This window comes from Apis florea, unplaced genomic scaffold (genome assembly GCF_048593485.1).
Source record: "Apis florea isolate Af1SG1 unplaced genomic scaffold, ASM4859348v1 contig_1645_pilon, whole genome shotgun sequence".
Lineage (NCBI taxonomy): Eukaryota > Metazoa > Arthropoda > Insecta > Hymenoptera > Apidae > Apis > Apis florea.
The window spans coordinates 160,581-182,422 of NW_028256430.1; the positions used below are offsets into that span (position 1 = coordinate 160,581).

The 21,842-nt window shown below is 37.1% G+C and overlaps 1 protein-coding gene and 1 long non-coding RNA gene across 3 annotated transcripts in view; one reads left to right on the top strand and one right to left on the bottom strand.

The window, feature by feature from the left end:
- Nucleotides 1–10,189, top strand: part of LOC147658763 (uncharacterized) — a 160,684-nt gene extending 150,495 nt beyond the window's left edge. For both annotated transcript variants that reach the window (XR_015292105.1, XR_015292108.1), the window contains one exon: nucleotides 9,529–10,189. This is a non-coding gene — a long non-coding RNA (uncharacterized LOC147658763). The remainder of the gene's footprint in view (nucleotides 1–9,528) is intronic.
- The window catches only part of LOC100870804 (semaphorin-1A-like), a 146,912-nt gene that overhangs the window by 81,509 nt on the left and 43,561 nt on the right, over nucleotides 1–21,842 (bottom strand). The gene's annotated exons all lie outside the window — the stretch shown is intronic.

Sequence of the window (21,842 nt, forward strand, 5' to 3'; positions counted from 1 at the left end):
AATTAAACGGGCAGATCGACCGTGAATGGAAAACCAAGTGGCTGAATCGAGTAAATTAACGATACGACAGGAATTTTTCGAATTGGCAAAATCAAGCGAATCTAACGCGAAATCTTTGTCGTCGGAAGTGTACGAAAAATGTGTGCAATTTATCTTTGGTAAATTGATTTTAAAATTTGTCGAGTCCACTTACTTTTATCTTCTTCTTAAATTTAAAATAATAAAAAGAAAAAGATTAACAATCGAAAAATAATCGAATTTATCCTTCTCTTTATCATTTATTATCTTTGAACGAAACTTTGTATAAATGTTTCTCTCTTCATTTGTTAAGAAGAAAGAATTTTAAATCAATTTAAAATTTAACACTCGATCGAAAAACTAAATATACAGAGTGAAACAATCACTTACGTTTCACCTACGAAAGATCTTTCGCGTAATAATTCCTTTCTCAGCATACTCCTCACACCACCCTCCTTAAACCCTCCTTAAACTCTGACTTTACCTCGTGAAAAATGGAGTTGGAAAAAAGGGAGCCAGACGAGCGGAAAACCGGCAATTCCAACACTTTCTCGATCGCAACGCCGAATCGTCGAACGTTATTAAGAAACCCTCCCTTCAAGAAACGAACCCACACTTTTCCCAGCGCAAGTCACGTAAGAAGGCAACGAGATGAGCGAGCGTGTAAAATGATTTGCAACGAGCATTGGCCGCATCGGGTGAGGAAGCACGGCGGAAGAGGAAAGAGCGCGCGCGTAATATCCACAATGGGAGGAAACGGCGAGGAGCAGATTAGACGCGAGGAAGCTCCCGCGGTTAATTAATGCGGGAGGAGGCCTCGTTAATCGGGGGCCTCACCATTGTATTTCGTGGCCGAGAGATTTTTCAACCCCTCGTTTCACACGCTCGCTGCAACTCACGAGGAAAATTTTGACGGTCATCTGAAATGTTCCTCGGTTTTGCTGGTTGCAATAGTCGAGCATTAGTCTCCTATGTTTTGTTATTAGATTGTTAAGACGATTGTCAATGGTCCCTCTGGAGAATGGAAGTGTTTAAGAGCTTTTTTTAAGAGATTTTGTCTAAGAATCGATAATCTGAGAGTGTTAGATCGAGAGACGATGATTCTTTTGCTTGGAATATTCTGGAAAGTATTCTTTTTAATGAACGTGTGATCTCCATTTTGTTATTTGCAACAGGAAAGAATAGAACTCGATGTGTTTTATCGTAAAAATAATTTGATAATTTGAGAGTATCAGAAAGTATTCGAGGGATGATGATTTTTCAACCCCTTGTTTGAGGAAAATTCTAAGAAATTTAATGGTAATCGAAAGATAATCTAAAGAAATTTTTAAAGATATAAAATTCTTATAAAATAACAAATACGATGAATCTTCATTTGAAATTTTGTAATATTGGAATGTGATATTGCTCCTCGAGTATAAGGAATTGAAATTCTCGAATCTCTCTAACTCTTTACTTTGATTTGTTTAATATTTGTCACGCGTGTAGATGCGTTATTTTTACCTTCACAACTCTGCGTGTCTCTATTAAATGAATTGGAAATAATTAATTTTTCCGATACGAACAGGATTCATTCGTACAAAGTTTATTTACGTGCATGCAACAAAATATTTTTCAAAAGTACAAAGGGAGCAAAGGCGAAAATTAAACAAGATTTTATCGACGAGAATTTTCCATTTTTCTTTTTGATTTTGCCAATTTGTAATAACTTTATATTATTTATAAAAGGGGACCAATTTGCATAAACCGACATCATTTTTAAAATTCATTCCTCGATTTTCAGCACAAAGAATATCTAAACGAGGTGGAAAAAGAATTAATCGAGGATTATTTCGACAAACATTTCGTCCATTGTTCAATTTTCGATCGAGCGAGCGCGCAAAGAACAAAGGAAAAAATTAATCAATTCGACGAACGATTTCACTCTTGATTTTCAATCGAAATGCGTTACCTCGCAACAGATCAGTAAGTTGACTTTTAGAGAAACGCATTAGCATTTGCCAGTCCTCAGCCCTTTCACGAAGTTTCGTGCAGTTGCAAATATCGGGGCCAGACACCGAAAGAAATTAGTTTCTTCAACTTCGATCCACGCTTCTTCGCTTCGAGCAACTTGCGCAGACATTCCGATTATACCAGCGACGTCGACATCTCGTTTTATACTCGTTTTATACTCGCTACATTTGTAACTCTATTGCGAGTTAATTTCCTTCGCAAATTTTATTTCGTCGAAATAACAACATCGATTGACACTTTAATCATCGATCCAATTTTTTTAATTATTTCGATAGACCTTGAAGACACTTCAACGATTCCAACGAAATTAATTATTCTCGACATTCTTTCTTGCTATAAAATCCAAAGCATATGGTGTAATAAAAATTTCCTCCTGAATTTTTAAAGGATCTTCCACTTTATTCCATTTCCCCACGAGAAGTCGTTTTTCTTTTCGCGCGAGTGTGACCCTTTGAAAATGATCGACAACGGCCAAAGGTATCGCGAAATCCTCCCCTTTCAGAAACTGCGAACTACAAACTAGGAGGAGATTTTCGAGCAATCAGTCGTACCGTCCTTTCGACTCCGGATGGATCGGATTGAGCCAACCACGGATCGCGTTGTAGAGGAGGAAAACAAGCGTCCTCGATTCGACGGATTCTTCCGCCACTATCGCAATTTCCGCCTCGTTTCTGGCCTCGCGCGTTGCTGGACGCGCCAGTGTTTCCCAACCACAGTGTCCCTTCCATCATTTTCCACCTTTTGTAATTTAATTTAACCATCTTCTGAAACCATCGAATCGAATCTTCAAGAATGGAGTTAATTAAGAGGTATAATATCGAGTACAGGCATAATTTTCGTGATTAATTGGAATAAATTCAACGTATCAACACGAATAACAATAAAAACATACAAGAAAGATTTAACCAATTTCGAAGCAGCACATAATCATCGTTTAAAATACATGGTTTAATTAAAAAAGAAATAAAATAATATTCATACGAAACGAGAATTTTTTTAATTGCCTCGAAAAATATTCGTACACCTCGAAGGAAGGGATAAAAGACGGGCCGCATATTCGTCGAACCGCGTTACGTTGCGCGCCGCGACAAATGCAACGTAAATTGTGGTGCATTAGTGTAAATGAATGCGGACGAGTTGGCGGTATGCAAAGCGGGGCGTCTACGTGCGGGCAGCCGCGCTAATATTAAATTGCATTCGCCGGGTACGCACATCCCGGACGACGAGGAGGATACGTGGTAGTGAAAAGGTGAAAGAAAAAGCGCGAGCGGCTGGGAAGGAGGAAGGAACGAGTTGTGAACGAGTCATGAACGAGTTGTTGTCGTCGTCGTTTCCGCATTGCCACCATTAACAACCCTCGACTCCTCTCTCGCTCGACTCTGCCGCAAGATCTGTCAAAAATTGTTTGTAAATCTTGCTCGAAGCAATCGATTTTGAACAAGCATTAAATTTAAAGAGAGATTGGAGTTGAAGGGAATAATTTCAATTAAAAATAACACGATGAGATGAGATAAACCATCATTTCTGAAACGTGCCGAGGTATGATAAAAGAACGGTAACGAATGTTGGAATAAAAACAGGCATGCTGGATGATGAAGAAGATTATAACGTAATTTAAATGAGAATGAACGAACGTTCTACTATTTAACCGTTCCATCTCTGCTTCTCTCTCTAATTATCAAAATAATTTACATAATACCAAAATTATACTTTGTTCCGCTCGTTCGAGCTTTTCATATCTCCGATTCCCTTTAATTATCAAAAATAATTTCTGTGAAACCAAAAAATTATTATACTTTTCCTTTTAATTCGAAATTAAAAATTGGCCAGAATTTCCATCTTAACACTCGTCTCGATAAATGCGAGGAGGTTGGAAGAAAGATACACGAAAAAGTGTGTTTTTCATTTTTGACGTCATCGATCTAATTTTCCATCACAACTCCCCCCTTTACATTCGAGATAAATCGATCTATCGCATATTTGTCGCTTCCAAGCCACCTGTTTTTCTGCTATTCGCGTCCAGTAATTAGCCCCGTTGACGTAACACCCGTCCATTACCCACTGTTCTTTAGGCATTGTTGCCTCGTTATCCCGATTAGAATCGTTAACGCGAACCACCGCTCTTCCTGCACGCGAAACATTCTTTAACGAGGCCGTCTACGATTCCGTTCCAACCGTGGATACGCCAACTTTAACTTCGTTCCACTTTTTAATTTCTCTCGAATTATTTTCTTTCGAAGATCGCGATGACGAGTTTGAATCTCGCGCCTTTCTGAAGGAGAAGAACAACTCGGTCGATAAAGCGAAACGTCGAATATCGAAAGAGTAGTGGGATGGTGGATAAAAAAGAGCGGGGGGATCGTTTCCAAGGAATGTCTATCGAGGGGGAGGGGAAAATTAAAGGGCGAAAACGTTGGAAATGGTGGGTCGATGCCTTTCGGAACGCGTTTCAATTTTCTCGCGATTCTTCTTTATCGTCATTCCCATTTCTCGCACGCCTCGACTGATTATTTCGATACATTAAGCATTTCCTTGGTGTGGCGTCTCTGCACAACCCTTTTTGCTGAATAAGTACGAACGATTCCGTTTCTTTCGTCGCGATGAAAGCGATGAAATTCGGATTGGACGAGCGTTACTTGTATACTTGTGGATTATTGAAATACGATTTTCATGCGATTATTGATTAAATATTTGTTTAAACATATGATGAAAACGTTATAATGTTATTGGTGATATTATTATTATTCGTATTATCGCATAGTGTTATTGTGGTATTGTAGTATAGTAATTGTGGATAACATAATAGATATTACAATAACGACAATACATACAATGTGATGAGTGATTTTCAAACAATTTTCTATCAAACAATTTCTTACGTTAGGAAAAAAGGGGGATGAACTTTTTCTCATATCGACTTAACTTTCTTCATTTGTCGAAATTGGAATAAGATTATTTCAGTTTTAATAAAATACAATTTAATAAAAAGTGAGACTCGAAATATTACTCGAGATTATCCTCTAAACTGTAAACTCATTAATTTCTGTCACGAAACGATTATAAAACGAGTATAACTAGTATAAATAGTCGTAACGTAGCAAGAATAAATTCATACACAACTCTAAACCCTGTTTACAACGTATATTTAAAATCTTGTATGAATATAATTTTTATAATCCTTACTTCCATACATACGCCTCATTTGCATATAATTTTCCACTTACAATCAAAATCCACTCGCGTGTTTATATATATATATATAATTATACAAATAAAAGTTGCACAAATCTAAAATCGTCAGATCAACGAATTAATTGCAGCTAAACATCTCTTCCCAAGCACGTCGACGAAAGAGAGGGAAAAAATTGAAGAAAAGATTAAATTCAAGATTCAATTCAAACGTGAAACTACATAAAAACACACCTCTGCAAATCTCCTCCCTCGTTCAAAAGTTGCGGATAAAATTAGAAGCATGAAATTAAACTCAAGATTTATCTCACACCCCTTGAGAAACGCTCAAAGCGAATTCTCTCAAAAGCGAACTCGCGTCTGGGAAAGAAAAAAAAGAAGAAGAAAAAGGGGGAAAAAGAGAGAGAGAAAAAAAATCTCGCATCCCACACTTTCAACTCGCGCGAGAGAAATCATCCTCGCGATCGCGCTACGCCTCCTCACTGACCGAGCAAAGGGGCCACAACTCGGCTGTTATTAAACCTCGCCTATTCCCCGATGAACAATATCTACGCGCATCAATGGCATCGCGTTTCTGCGCTCTCGAACGCGACCTTTACCCGCTCCTCCATCCTCTATTAACCTTTCTTATCTAAATAGTTACGACGCCCGTCCGTCCCTTGGTCCTTTTAAAACGCCTATCTTTTGCGTTTTCCGTGCCAAGGAATATGCAAGGGTGTCGTTGCAAGTGTATTAATTCTTTAAGACGTGGAACAGTTGTCTAAACATTGTGCAAGTGTGAATTTTGGAAACGTTGAAATCCAAGTTTGATCGGTGGAAATATAATTTAATTAAATGTGAAATTAACTTGACAATTTGTACAGAGGAACAAGTTTTTCAAACAGTTTCGTTGTTGTAAGCAAGCTGGAAAATAAAAGTTGAAACACTGTACAAAGAGATTCGTCACGAAAGAGGCCAAAGAGGGTTGTTGGATAAAATACGCTATTTTTTTATTATTGTTCATCCAATCGAAAAAAGAAAATTATTGCAAAAAATATACGCCTCTTAACTCGTCGTTCCCCGTTTTCGTCAAGCCATGTCCAGAATCCTCTAAAATCCAAAACAAGCCGGGATTAACGGGTCCAAAAAGCCCGGTTATTTCATACATAAAACCACACATTCATCCGGCGAGAGCCTCCTACAATTTCGCCCATCCCCTCTTCGCGCCCCTTATTATTCCATTTCACTCCATCTGTCGAGTAGCCAGCCCCCTTCCCCTCCACCACCTCGTCGTGCGCATCGTATATCCGCGTAAGTAAGAAGTTTCCACGCGTATAAAGCGACGACAGTATAAATACAAGGGGGTCGTAAAGTCGATGCCGAGGAAAGTGATGCGGCGAAACGTAACTCTCCATCCGAATCGTAAAGTTTCCCGCTGACTTGCAACCGAACAGGAAGGATATATGTTATATATATGTATAGGAGAAAATGGCGAATTCTGGGATACATATTCCATATTATACAGGGTGAGTCGAAATTCAAAGTGAAGAAAGTTGAAGGAAAATTTAAGCCATTCGTCGATGGCTCGTTTATGTAGAATAATTAACCCTTTACACAATTGGAATTATCGAGTATCTTTCTCTGGAAATGCAGCATCGATAAACACCGTCAAAGCGACTCGAATTGCGTAATTTCTCGAGCACCGTACACGTTTTTGACGTGATTGTTAACGAATGTGTCAAATTCGAAGAAGGAAGGCCATTTTTACCGCGAAAAAAATTCTATTCCAATTTTCTATTCCAATCCATAGAATATTTTATTTCGTATCGTGTTGTAAACGAGCCACCCTGTATATATCTATACATGCAGGTTAATCGTGCGCATAAATCGAGAATACGCGCGGAGAAAGGTGGAATATAGGCGGTTGAACGCGGGCTACCGACCGTCGGTAATAATTCTAATAGCCGGAAGCTTTAGACGCGAGCAAAATGGGAGTCGGAAGTCGGAAGTCCGCGTTGCGAGTCGTCAGATATTATTCCGGTGATGACGGAATTCTCACGGGTTCTCCCTCTCCGCGTTCTTTCACAAAGAAGACGAAGAAGAATTCTGTTTCTTTCGAAATTTAATCCGTTTAATCCGGATCCTGTGTGTTTTCTCTCGCGAAAATTCTCTCCGAGGGGCTTTCAGGCTGCAGGGAAAGCCGAAGAGGAAGGAAAATATACCGATTGAACCGTATACCAGCTCGACTGGAAACGGGGAGGGGAGGGAAAGTTTCGAGGGAGGTGTTGTTTGCAAAGAAGTTGGAGAAATTTATTCGTTCGTTTTGCTTCGTGTATCGTGGGAAAAAGATATATCAGAAGGATCTATATTAAGCCAAGGAAAAAGAAACGTGGTGAGTTCGGATATAAATGATTCATAAATGACCAAGATGCGAATCTATAAGATGTATCCTACGTAATGATAATAACTACATAGTTTTTTATATAGCATTCGGTGTGTGTTATTTATTCAAGCATTGAAATTTTGATAAATCTAATAGAAGAGGAGTATCATTTTTGAAATGTACAATTAGACATTTTTAGACGTAAGGCATAATACGTTTATGTAAAATTCTTTTTTTTTTTTTTTTTTTTTTTTTAGATGGACACGCGTTAGTAAATCACGATATATAAGAAAACACTTCGTCGCGGGACGAGAGGCGAGAGAAAAAATACACGCAGCCTTAGTTTCGAGAATCGTACGCTAAGAAGCCTTATAAAACGGTTAAGAACGTATACTGAAACGTGGTGAATGGTTGGCTCGCTGTTTACCTTAAAGTAACGCTTACACGCCTCTGAAACGATAAACTTTACAGATGTTTCACAGCGTTTCCCTTTGCGCCCAGGGAAAACGACTGGAAAAAAAATCTGCTATAAATGCATCCCTCTTAAACATTTTTTTTTAACCACTCTATATTCAACGACGCATTGGCTTCTGTATCGACGAATATAAACGTGGTGTAAAAGTAAGTAAGAAGCAACGATGACGTTTCTAATAAGAAAGTTAAAGAAAAGAGGAGAGGAGATTTAAAAATTCGCAAAAATTAGAGGAATAGGAAGATTGATCGATTAATTTGGACGAATTATGAGAAGCACGAAATCTTATCTGATTGATGTGAAATATCTAAGTAATTCTAACTGATATTTAAAGATCGATATATATATATATATTTTTTTTAAATGGTATTAAGAAATCACTATCCTCTCATTTCACACACTCTTCCCCGTCCTCTTGCTAAAAATATATATAACCGCTGCTATAAAGTTCCTCGACTTTATAAAATAGAGCACACTTTAATCGGAGCAAATTCATCGTGACCCCGTGGCTCATCGCACAAAGGAATTAATCGCGATAGCTCGTGAGAGGTAATTAAGCGTGAGCAACACTGCGACTACAGCTCGTCTTCGATCAATCGATCGAAGACGATTAGCATCGTTTCGCATTATCAGATCTCGACGAAAAAAAGAAAAAAACTATCGTATTAATTAACGATACAATCTAATCCCATCCGTGAGGATTAATTTCGAACGATGTGGAGGAGAGGAAAAATTTCTTCTTCCACGAAATATAGAGGACGGGTAGTAAACGAGGTGGAAAATTGACACGAGGACAAAACGAGAAGTCAAAGGGGGAATGTCAAACGAGAGAGAGGAATTGCAAAGGATAGGAAAAGATCGCGAGAGAAAAGCCACTTAATAACAATTTCGATCGTGGTGCGTATCGTCGAAGCGGGAAAGAAGTGCACTCGAGATTGAGCTGAAAAGCTACGTGTGTATCTGCTCGAGTCTTACGCTCGAGAGTCGTCCTGCCTCGCGCCTCTTTTCAAGCAACGCTTATGTACGCGCACCGCTTAAAGAAGCGCGAGTGCCTCCGCTATTCCAACTTCTTCTTTTTCTTTTCCTTCCTCCTCCTCCTCTTCTTCATCTTCTTTTCGCGTACTTTAAGGCGTCGACTCTCACGAGCTGCAGTACGTTACTCGGGCTCTACTTATAATTACCATCCTACGTTGGAGCAGGAAGGAGACGCTGTATATATAGGGTGTTCGAAGTGGTTAGGGAATTTCAGAGAGACGAGGATAAATAAAATGGGAAAAAGACGGTTAAAATCGAATCGAGACGTTTTTTTTTCTTTTTAAGAATAAAAAGAGCGTAATAAAAAATTAATTAAGAGTAAAAATCTTCGTGATTTCGACGATGATTTTCACGACTTCCATATTGTTCGTTTTCGTGAGAGAAGGATTGATCGAGTCATAAACGATTCAATTTATACTAACAATTGTTGTTATTTCAGGTGTGGACACCCTGTATACGGGCAACCTGAATGGATCGAGCTTAGAGGTAACAACAATCGTCCCCTTCTGATAAAATCCTGACGATAAATTAATCGAAGAAGAAGCTGTCGAGTTTTTTTCCATCCACATCTAGAAGAGAGAATCTTTTCTAACTTGTCTTCGGGATAACGATTTAATACCGAATGCTTCTTGATTGAACGTGATTCGAAGAGACTTTGGAGGGGAAATTCTCTTTTTTTACGCGAAACAAATTGCTTTCGAGCAATTTCTTTTTTCCAGATAGGATTAATTATAAAAAAAAAGGTAACGAGTAATGGTGAAATAAATTTGTGATATTTTTTTTCCCCGACAAATTTTGAAATATCTCGCGAAATATTATGATTTTTTTTTTTTTTTTTCTTTTACAAAATGTACACGTATTCTCTTTAACGCGAAACGGGCAGGATATGGCGGGTCGGATTCGACTACACATATCGTACAATATATGAGTTTGTTGAAAAATATGAAAATAAAACACGTTTGTTGTTATATTTGAGGAACAGAGAGAGTGTGCAAATAAATAAAGAGCATATAACCTCTTTCGGAAAAATGGCAAAATCTCCGAACATGTTTTATTCCAACATGTTCTCCAATAAAAATCCACTATATGTAATCGTTAAATCCGTCTTATTTATCTATCTCTATTTAAAAAACGAAACACTGAATTAATTTTCTAAAAGAAAAAAAAGTTTAAAATTCGAAATACCAAGTAATCTAATCAATATCATTTCTCTCTCTGTCTCTCTTTTTTTTTTAACATTTCTTCCAATAGAGAGTGAATCATAAATATCAACCGACCGTCCATCAATCCGAAAGAGTAATCGGAACCGTCTCTCGTGTTCCATCATTCGAGCTTCGATATTGACCATCGTTAATGACACGTGTTCATCTAGCTCGAAGTTATTTCGAATTTTTCGAAAGGAAGAAAAATCCTTCGAATTTCTAATTATTATAATTTCAAGCAGAGAGATCCACGAAATGGAAAGAACGAGTTGATGATAATTAATAATCACAATCTGTTGAAATAAAAGATGGAATAATTCGCGTATTAAGATTTTAAATTCTTACAAAATCTAGACGAAATATAAATTCGCGAGATCAGAATTTCATTTTCCAAAAAATAACTCTTCAATAACAGAAATATTAATAAGAATATTAATAAATCGTACAAAGAAGACGAAATACAATTTAAGAATTTCGCAAAATCTTCGCGATTCGTTCTTCTATATAAATATCAAATTCACGTTGAAACGGAAGGCAGAAATGCATAAAACACGTTTCCCCCCCAATAAAACTAGAACGAGAAAGAATCTGCCTTAAAACAAACTCCCTCCCTCCAGCGAGATTAATTTATAGTTTCATGTCTTTCGTTTATTTTAACGCACGCATCTAAATTATCCCGCCCTTTTTTTCAAATCGTGTCTCGTGTAAAAATAAAAAAAAAAAAAAGAAGAAAGAAAGGAAAACGTTCCATACACAACTCGTAATAAATAGAGAAGAGGAATATATAAACCGAACAGGCGACGAATACGCCGGAATTCCGCGCGCTAATTGTAAATTCTTTTATTCCCGCGAGCCAACGTATACACAGGCCGCTCTCCTCGCTAATGGAGATACACCTCTGAACACTGGGGGTAAATTGCCTCGCAAAAAGGGCGAGTTTCCACCCTAGGAGAAACTGTACCAAGGCGCAGGCTCGTCACGGTGGCCGATTATACTCGTTGTCGAGCAGAGTGTGCTACATACAGCAGTGCTCAACTTATCGTTTTGCGAGCCCACCCACTCGTGATTGTCCATTAAGACAATGCTTAAAACAATGGGACTAATAAACTAAAAGTTTGAATCCTTATTGGACCGTGTGTAGTGTTTATGAGCAATGAGGAGAGAGTTTAAGACTTTGGGCCTTACATTGGTTCACGAGTAATGCTGAGGACAAAGAAGCTGACAAATGAAATAAAGATTTGAAATTTTAATTTAGGGCAATGGAACTAATAAACTACAAATCTTTTGAACTGGTTGTAATGCAATGATAGAGGAGGGAATTTAAAAGTTTGGGCCTTACATTGATTCACGAGTAATGCTGAAGACAAAGAAACTGAAAAATAAAAAAAAGGTTTGAGACTTTGATTTAGAGCAATGAAACTAATTAACTAAAAGTTTAAATTTTTAGTGAAGTGGCTGTAGTGTCTATGAACAATGATAGAGGAGAGGGTTTAAAAGTTTGGGCCTTATTGAATCTTATGTTGTTACATTGGCTGTTACTCATGAGTAATTCTGAAGATTAGTGGAATGGAGACTTTAATTTGGAACAATGCTGCTTAGAGTCAGCAAAATTTGTGAAATGAAAACTGTATTGGGCCCTATTTGTTCTACATCTGCTCATAGATAATGATGAAGATCGAGAATAAAATTATGAGCTTGAAATTTTAGTTTGGGACAATGGTGTTTAAAGCCTATGAGAGTGGAAATCTTCGGGGCTTGAACAAAATTATTACATAGTATTAGATTTTGGGCCTTATTGAATCTACTATAGCCACGGATAGCAAAATTAGCGAAGTGTAAAGCTTGAAACTTTAAGCTTTATCGACTATTATCGAATACTAGTACGCAATATTAATTGTAAAGCGAAAAAGAACCGAAGAACACTTATCGAAGAATCGTTCTCCATCTCTGTGAGATATAAATTTTTCCCCTCTCTTTCTCACTCGTATCTCGTATTCAATTTTCCTTTTGTGTTGGAATAGTTTCAATTCCGCTTCGTTAACGGCCTCTTTCTCGTTCCGTAGTTTTTACCATTCGGGCAAATTTCACCGTTCGAAATTGTCCTTTTCAATTGTCGACACTATTATTCGTTATTCTTATCCGTTTTGTTGTTTTTCATAACTGTTATCGGCGATGATACGAGAATAAAGTATACGATATATGTGGTATTTTTAATTTTTGAAAGATAATTCGGAATTTTATAATTGTAGTAGATAAATGCCAGATATGAGTGTCGTGTAAATATTGGCAAAGGTATACTCTTCCTCAAAAGTCGTAAGAAGTCATTTTGTAATTCAGTTGATATTCGTTTAAGATTTTAAAGAGAATTTTGAGCAAGATCGTACTTGATAAACTGGTAGTAAATTAAACCCTCTGTTAATTTTCAGATAGAGGAAAGAGATATGATACTGAACATTAAACTTCGTGTTAACAGTAATATTATTGATAACCTGTTAAACAAAAAATATTTTATTGAACAGTTGATATGAGTTATAAAAATAGATTAGATAAAATCAGTGATTACGAAAAATCTTTTTATAATTTCAATGATTAAAATAATTCCAATTTTTTTTAAAGACTAATATAATATTTGTACAAGTTCTCTTATCAGAAGAATTAAAATGTTGTTTAATCACTAATAAATCTACATGAATTTTATAATATTTTTGTGTAATTTTAAAAAATTTTGCCTAAGTAATGTAAAATTTAACTAAGAATATTAATTTCATCAACCATCATGTGCCCAATCCGTCTAATTTAGTTTGCAGGCAAACTTAATGTCTGTTTCCGCATTTAACAATACAACGTTCTACTGACTCAAACAACGGTCTACGAACTTTTTGATTGTTTCATGGATTAGCACGGGAACGCAGTTGTTTAACTTTGAAAATAAGTTAGAATTCATCGCGAAGAACGATTCTGCTTGATGTTTACAATGTTTCGCGATTACGTAGTCCAAGATCTCTGAGGAATTTCTCAGATTTGAATAAATCAACGCATGCTCGTTAAGAGATTTAGAAAAAAAAAAAAATTTTTCTTTTGCTCATTCATATATTCATTCATTTCTTCGTTTCGAACGTTTCGACGAGCAAAGATTAATCTCGAAGACTTTTCGATTATTGATCGGGGAATATATTTTTTTAAATATGTTTTCAAAATTCTGAGAAAGTAGAAAAATTGACTTTTATAGATTTTGCTTGCCAATTTTTCGACGTTTACGTTTCCATTTTATACGACTCGAGGCAGCAAGAACATGCCTCGTTTAAAGCCTCTTTGGCCATCCTCAAGTTATATCAAAGAAATACGTGTATATCCGAAGAAATAAACGAATAATATATACGAAACCGTTTCGAAAAGAGTATCGGGCAAATATTCGCCGTTTCATCCTCGGTGAGACGCGACGGTTCGAAAAACGGAGCTAAAAACGGAAAGATCTCAGTCTTGTATAATTCAAACATTCCTTCTGGTATCGATTAACCGTGAAACGATAACGGGAAAATAAATATCCGTCGAAAAAAGACCGTTCTAGGAAGCGCAACCTTTTACCAACCTGAGACTCCATTTCGAAACGAATATCGAGTCAGAATTATTTTCTTTTAAGAGTAAATAGCAGAATTTTAGTATCATATACGTACAATAATAATCTAAGCCTTTTGATATCGTAAAGTATATTTCACTTTTCGAAACTGACGATTAAAATATTACTTGATTAAATTATTATATATACAGTTGATAAAAATGTTCAAATAATATATTCGTCAAAAGTTCAAGCTTAGCTTTTGAAGAGTTCTCGAGATTGAAGCCCTTTAACCGATTACTTCCGATTATTGCCGAGTTTATTCGACTACCGCTCGTGACGACGTTTCAAACGAGTCGCGAGCCGATCTTGCCCGAATTATTCCGAACTATCCCGAACGATCCACGTTGTTCCTAAAGAACAAAAATTATCCGCAGCTTGAAAAGCAAGAGTTTCTAGATCTACATCTTATTTATACGAACTTTTTTCCATTCTCAGGTGGATACGATAGTATTTTTATACAGCGTATTTTCTTAAGGTTTGTACCATTTTTCTCGAGCTTGGCTACTTATTAAACCAAATAACTAACATACAGAGGATTCGTAGCACATGCAAGCAGTTACGATCGCCGATGCGCTAACGCGAGATGTGCTCATAGATATGCACGTGAAATAAGCGTGGATAAATGAGAGGAACGTTCGTTCATGGGTGATAGTGAGCGATTGTGCGGGCGCGCGTGTGCGTGTGAATAGTTGATTCAGCTTATCACGCGAGAGTATGTTTGTAGCTTTGCAGCTTTATGAATGACGTTTTGAAAGTGGGACCCACCGATAGGAAATTTGCAAACAAACATTTAATCGACAGACTTACTTTTAAATACGTGGAAGATCTCTGCGAATTCGTGTTCGACAAATCTATATATCTATTATCTTTCGTGTTTGTTTTTTTTTTTTTTTTTTTTTTTTTGGATCGTTTCGTCAGTGGTTTTTTAATGGAACTGCTTTTAAGGCTTTTAAGGCTTTTTTATTTTTTTTTTTTGGAATGTTATTATAAAATGAACGAATTTGATTTTTCGCCTTCATATGTATGCGGCTATGTTGGCAAGAATGCTTTTTCTTTGAGGGTTACTCCCAATTTTGATGAAGAAATTCCTTTGGTGCACTTATTTGCTTTATTTTGCCTCGTCGGCTGAGGGAATTGATAGAAAATATCTTTTCAAAGGGTTCATAAATATGAAATGCAGAAACGTGGGATATTTGAAGAATTTATAAAGTAAAAGTACCAGCTTTTACCATACTCTATAAATTAAAAAGTTCTCGCAATCAGGATTGAAAAAAAGCTTGCAATAAATATTTTCATATCTCGAAAATCTTGATTTACTCGAATATAACTACTAATAAAACTACGAATAATAAAAGTAAAAAAGCAAGTACCGTATTTCCATTCTGATATTCTATTGTCAACAAAAAAAAAAAAAAAAAGAAACAAAATTGCATTTGAAAAATTCAACAAATCTCGGAAGAATTTCAATTTCAAAATTTGACAAATCGAAACAAAGGAATCGCGGGATACACAGAAATCCCCATCCTCCCTTCCCCCCTGTTAACACATTTTCTTTTCACCATCTTTATCGCCACGTATCCCGCATTAACATTCAATAGCGCGAAAGAGATCAGAGTGAATTCCCTGGTTATCCGTAGGGCAACAACGAGAGGATCGTAGATCACGGAGGAGGGAAGCAAAGGAGTAAAATTGCATGGCCTCCATCGCGGTGTTACTCGTGTCGACATAGCCGAGAGGCGCCGTTTTTTTCTAGATACACCGATACAAAATAAAAAGAGATAAACGAGCGAGGAGGGTTGATGCAAGTAGGCTGTGCACACGTATACGAGAAGAAACTTGAGATAACATTGGAATGGGGTTGTATACGAGCGAGAAGAAGGTTTGATAAGCGGGCGCACAGAATTGAATACAAATTTTTATAATAAAAATCGTTCGTTCGAGAGTCGAATCGTTTGAGAAAATATACCTCGGGTTTCGATTCTCCTCGGATGCAGATTTTTTTATTAAATTATCATACGCATCGCCTGAGAGGAGGAGGAGGAGGAGGAGGATGGTTTTCGTTTGAAACCGCGGCCAACACCCGCCGATAAATATTGGATTATCGACACGAGTCGATCGCATCGCATCGCATTGGCAAATATTTGGCGGGAGGAAGAAGAAAAATATGGGATCGGGGGAACGGAACGATAATAAGTATTTGCCATTGTCAAGCGGCTTGACAACACACGGTTTATTTAATGGGAACACTCGGCCGAGATATTTTTGATTGGACGCGAGAGATTACGTCCGTCGATGCGCGAGATTTGTAAACCGGACGATGGAAAATTGAAAGCCGTATACTTGAGCGCGTATCGAATTGCAGACGCGTAAAACGCGATCACCCTTTCGCTTCGAATAATTTTTATTCCGTGAAATTTTAATGTATATCTCGTACTTTGCATTTTGTAAAAAGTGCATCAAGATAATGGTTTTGCAACATGTATCAAAATTAGGATGTTTTCTTTATTCTGGATATAAGATAAAATTCGGTGCAGAATAAATAAATTTGAACATCTGGTTTGATATGAGGAATAATTTGAGGAGGCTGTAATTTGATGTTAATAATTTTTTTCTTGGGTGTGTAAATATAGAGAACAGGTTAAGATTAACTTGTAATTTTAATTATTCTTTATAACTTCATTCCACGACGTCCATCATTTCTAAAGTGCAATACCATTCCAAGAGTAGAAACTTTATTTTCCTTCGTCAATATTTATTTTCGATATTCCCGTTATTATCCGTCTCATCGATTTCCTATCGTCGTTGATTACTGACAAATTCTTATGCGCGTGTCTATATACAATGTGTCCGATTCGAAACGCAATAAAAAAAGAAAATACAATCTTCCAAACTTGAAAATTTCTCTACAACAATAACAACAACCGTATCTCGCCCCATCTCCTCGTAAATCGTTATTTATTCTTAATATAACGTTATCACGGCCACCACCGTCTTATTGATTTCCCGTCACTTCTGCCGCAGGAGAATTCTATCCCCCGGACATTAATAAATCTATCCGTCGAAACGGCGTCCTGAAACGTGTGCGGGTCACGGATTGACGCGTCGCGACGCGACTCGACGATCGCTCGGACCGAGGAGGAGGAGGAGGGATGCCGCCCTCGCGGGACGATCAATCACTTGGCCAGCCATTCTTCCCTTTTTCCTTCCTCTATCCTATGGAAATCGTTTCTTCGTTCGACTTGGGGAAACTTGATCGTTTCCGCTTCATTTCGCCTGCGGATCGATGCGTAACGCTTATTTCGCGAAAGAAAAGAGTTCTTTCACAAAGATTGTCCTTGATTCGTGGCTGTTTCTGCGAATTCAGTTGTAAAGTGTGGATAGATAAATAACAGTATTATTTAGATTATTATAAAGATGATCGGGAAAATTCTTTAGAAAAATGATGATCGAAAGTGAAGAATGGTAGTAAAATGTTTCCTTTCGAGTTCCTTTTCTCATTAACGCGCAACAAGCGCAATAATAAATCCATTTTCTGCCTTCGAAAGTGTTACCCGTGCATGATTTATACGATGTTTTGTATTTGTGCCCACATTGAATGCACGTGTCGGGTAATAACGCTTTACAAATATCCTGCTGGCTCTTGCTCTCGTATCAAGAATAAACGATAATTTTAATGGATGTTTCTGTTATCGTTTCAAAGTATCTTTATACTTAAATGGCAATTCGCCGATTTGTTGTTTATTCGTTATTTTTCTCCCGCTATTATTATCTTTGACAAATTGCAATATGTGTACTTTTTTTTTTTCTTCTTTTATTAAACGTTAAATACTTCTGTTTACACGCGATATCGAATACACGCGTTTCCATCTGGAATTATTATAAACCAAACGTGCGCAAATTCCTGTGCAAAAGTTATATTTAAACGTATTTGTTCGAATAAATTACTCGGCACAGGAAATAAATTCGAACGAAACATTATTTTAATCTTACACGATAACATGCATCGTTATACTTATCTTTCTACTTATTTCGTGGAATTTTTTTTTTAAATATATATATATATATATATACATACTTATGTTTAATTTCGTGCCTCGTCGTGCAATTTCTATGTAAGATTATCAACGATCGATATTCTCTTATTATAAATAAACAGGGGAACAGATTCGTTACGCGATCACAGATTAGTTGATTAAACGAGCGTATTAAAGAACGAATACGATGCGGAACAATGTGGTGTACGCATCCCGTGTAAATCTATACAGCTTTGTATTAAGCTACAACTTTCGTCGGATGAACGAGGATCGGCTTGATTAAGCTTATCATGCGTGTGTATAATACGCTGTAATGGGTCTGTCGCTCGAGAAAAATTATTACGTAGAGATCTGCTGCCAATCCTGTTGATAAATATTTTTTCACCGTGAACGAGAGAGAACGAGAGCGATTTGTGATCCCCCTCAATGTTAATAATCGTCTCGGTATCGAGAAAAATTAGATTTGTGCCGTTGTGCCGTTATGTCGGTCAAGAATTATCAGAGGTAAAATGGATATTTTATACCTGGGACTGGCCATTGTACAGCCTTGATTAGATTTAAACGTGAAAATTTGATCAAGAATTAGTTTAATCATCGGCTCGATAATATCTTGGAATTATTCGGGTATAAATGAACTGTGGCGATCCTCCATTTGATATACGTATCTCCATTCAAGTTGTTCTTTATATAAGAAAGAAATATATAAAGAGATGATATTTAGTTGCGTAGAAAGGAGATTACAATTTCGCTCGATAAAGTTGATGTTTAAAAATTTATGGATGAACTTATTGATCGAAAAAATGATATTATTTTTTTTTTTTAAATCGACCATAAATTTTTGCTCTTTATTTTAGCAAAAATTAACAACGTTAAATCGTTTCGTGTCGATAAATAATATCTCTCTGCGGCGCACCTTTCGAAATATATCCCAATAAAACTAATTGTCGATTCCATGCGTATATCTCGCTCGAAAAATATCACCTCCCCCCCTCCTCCCTTCCTCGATTTACAAAAATATATTTTAAATATACGAACGAAAATTTTTCTTCCTCCCTTGTTTTCATTGCAAACAAACGCCCAATCCCAATAAGCAATAATTCATCAACGAGAGAAAGAAATAATATTGTAATATGAAATAATACGTATATATGCATATCTGCATCAGGAGAGTGATACGCGCAACCGTATTATCCGAATATAGGCGAAAGCGCTAAAAACTGTTCAGCAAGATCGCGGGTGGGAAGGTTTAATAAAAGCCGTAAAAGCTTTTAATAAAAGCCGGTACACACTTTCGTTTCACGTAAGACCATAGCGCTCGGGCGCAAAATGCCATTACTTAGGCACGATTAAATGCAACTACCACACTTCAACGATCCCACCTACTAAATCAGCTCAGCAACTACGGCGATAACGTAATCTAGCGTAACGAATCTTCGCTCGTGTTCGTGCGTGTAGCCTAGCTTTTGATTTAATCGGTCAAAATCGGATCGGGAAGAGCAAAATCCCTTTCCATCATTTCACAACGATTTCACAAAACGAATAATAAAATTCTTCCCGATATTGTTTTTTCCCCTGTGCAATTTAATTATAAAAAATATATTTCCAAACTGTTCCAAATTAAAAACTAGATATTTCGTTCGAGAAAAAAGAATCGACTCGAGAAAAGAGTGGAGCGATTAATAAGAAATCGATCGATAAAGTAAGACTTCGCGGAAACCTTGCAACCTCTGCTAATCGCTCCGCCCCTCGCCGAGCGATTCGAATCGATTGTATCGATAAACGATTCGATCAATAATCAATAAATCGCGTTTTCGAGGCGAATTTTATGATAGCGTACGTACGAGTCTCGAAAAGTGGATTTGCAGCGCGAATACTGCGACAAACTTTCGCGTTAAATCGATTTCTGATGGGGGAGATCTTAGATAGAGAAGGATTAACCGGTAAATAGAAATAGGAAACTCCATCGATCAACGTTCCCATTGCCAACTCGATCCTGTTCGCGCGCAATGTTCCCGAACGAACGCCAAGAATTTAACGTTTCGCCCGGGAATTTAAATATCGACAATCGATGTTTAATTACATAACGTCCTCCCCTAATTAACGTCCGATTATAATTTCAATCGCGCACTCCAATTTATTATTCCCTTCTCCCAGTTTCAAGGGGAGGGGATTCGAAGAATTTCATTATCCCGGCTCGGTTGTCTATTTTTCAGAGGTTTTGCGGCGCGCTCTGTAATTCCGAACGGAAGCGAATGAATGGTGATCTTTTTCGCGTGGGAATAACTCGATGATTTTTTTTTTTTTGTTCTTTTTCTCTCTTTTCTTGAGAAAGAGAGAGAGAGAGAGAGAGTTTAAACACTGATGTTTGTCCAATTAATTTGGAATTTTTTCGGTCTTGTGTCTTTAATTTCGAAGCGAGAATTTTAGATTCGTTTAAAGGTATTGTTATTAAGAAGAATTTTTAAGCGAGCAATGGATTACTTAAGAGAGGTTAGATAAGCCTGTTATTATAATTTTAATCATCGATATTTAAATTCCACTCGTGATCTCCACTCACATTTTATTGAATAAGATTTATATTAAGAAAAGAAGAGAAGACGAAATAAAATTCCACTCTCTCGCTCGCACGAGATACACGATCCTCGTCAGAATGAATTAAGCCCGGTGCCGGGGCTAATAATTGTTAAAATCTCGCGCAATGTCCACATTGCATTGTATCTGAATTTCAACTATAAATAAACACGGAGGATACGCAGCACGGCGGTCACGCTCGCTACACACAAGAACGGTTAATGGAAAACGGGACTACCTGTCCCGTTCTCTATGCACGCGGCCCAATTGCCGCCTGGAATAACCACCTGCTCGTGTATAAACCGTCCTACGAAACTGACTTACATTTTAAATAAAACACCCTCGCGAATAAGAAAAATTCTCTGCGAAAGAGACGGGTATGGAGAGCTTGATATCCTCGATATTCGTGTGAGACAAGAGCATGTAAGAGAGTGGTATCTCTGTGTTATCTATGTGTTAATATGAGATCGATTTTCCGCGTGGAAATGATTTATCTTGAGATGGAAAAAATAAAAAGGGGATCAAGGAAGAAATTAAATAACAAGGGCGAATGAAAATTGACGATGTACAATTCAAAAGTATACAAAAGTCGGATATTTTTTGGAAAAACTTTGCTTTTTTGCAATCGATCAGGATAAATGGAAAATTCGTTGAACGCTGTTAAGAAAATCACGTAATCGCAGGTAATTGAAATTTTTCAGCAACGGAAGATTGTTGGTTGAACGTGGCAAATAATTCTTTTTCTTTTTTTTTCAGGATCTTTCGAGGAGGAGAAATATTCCGTCGTGATGTAAAAATAATTGATTATTAAAAAATTGAGATGAAAAAGAAGATGACTTGAAAATTTGAAGGATATAATAAGTGGTAAATGAATATATGATGTGAAGAAATTTCATTCGATTATTACGGTTGATCGCGTTAATGTAGAGCTATTGTCGGTTCGAAGACCAGTTCCGTTAGTTTCACGATAGTTTGACTGCGCGGCGAACGTGCATTAATAACGCGGTTGAATTTACATTGATGAATGTATCAATGATTAACGGCCGTATCACCGTCACAAATTTCCAACGTCGAACAAATACAATGCCTGCCGTGAATCCAAACTACACCCTCTCCAAACTTTGCTCAAAGTTCAAAAGCGCGCAAGATTATAAACTATCGCCCGGATTAAACTTGAACTCAAAAACTATTATCATGTACGAAAACCAAGTAATTTAAAAGAGGAGAACAAACTCGAAGGAAGAGAGGAGAACTTGAATCACAACTAGGAAGATATTATATTGATACAAAAATCGATTCGATCGTTTCCCCAACCGATGATTTCATC